Source organism: Pteropus medius, unplaced genomic scaffold (genome assembly GCF_902729225.1).
Source record: "Pteropus medius unplaced genomic scaffold, Ma_sr-lr_union100, whole genome shotgun sequence".
Classification (NCBI taxonomy): domain Eukaryota; kingdom Metazoa; phylum Chordata; class Mammalia; order Chiroptera; family Pteropodidae; genus Pteropus; species Pteropus medius.
Genome location: NW_024340700.1, coordinates 5905169 through 5905559, shown reverse-complemented (window position 1 = coordinate 5905559; position 391 = coordinate 5905169).

The window sequence follows — 391 nt, the reverse complement described above, 5'->3', positions numbered from 1 at the left end:
TGCTCCGGGGGTTTCTGGCCAAAACAAAGGCCAGTTACACAGGGAGGACTTCGAAAGCCACCATCCGCTCACTCCGTGACATCTACGGGGCCGCCGAGGGTGTTTCATGGGCGCGAAGGGTTCCAGGCTCTGCACATTTCGTCTTCCCCTGCAGAACGGTGATCAATCAGTGACAGAGACGTCAGCTGTGACCCTGAGCCCCGCCCCCGTGAGGACTCAGGCACGGGAAGCCAGCGCCACCCTTCGGAAGGTCCCTCCTGCCCGCACGGGCGCCCACCCAGGGCCCCCGGCCCTCGCCCTGCCCCCTGCTCTGCTCCGGGAGAAGGACCCTGGCTCCCGCTGTCCCCGGCCGTCACTGAGACCTGCTTGGCCCGTGTGGCTCCCAATCTTG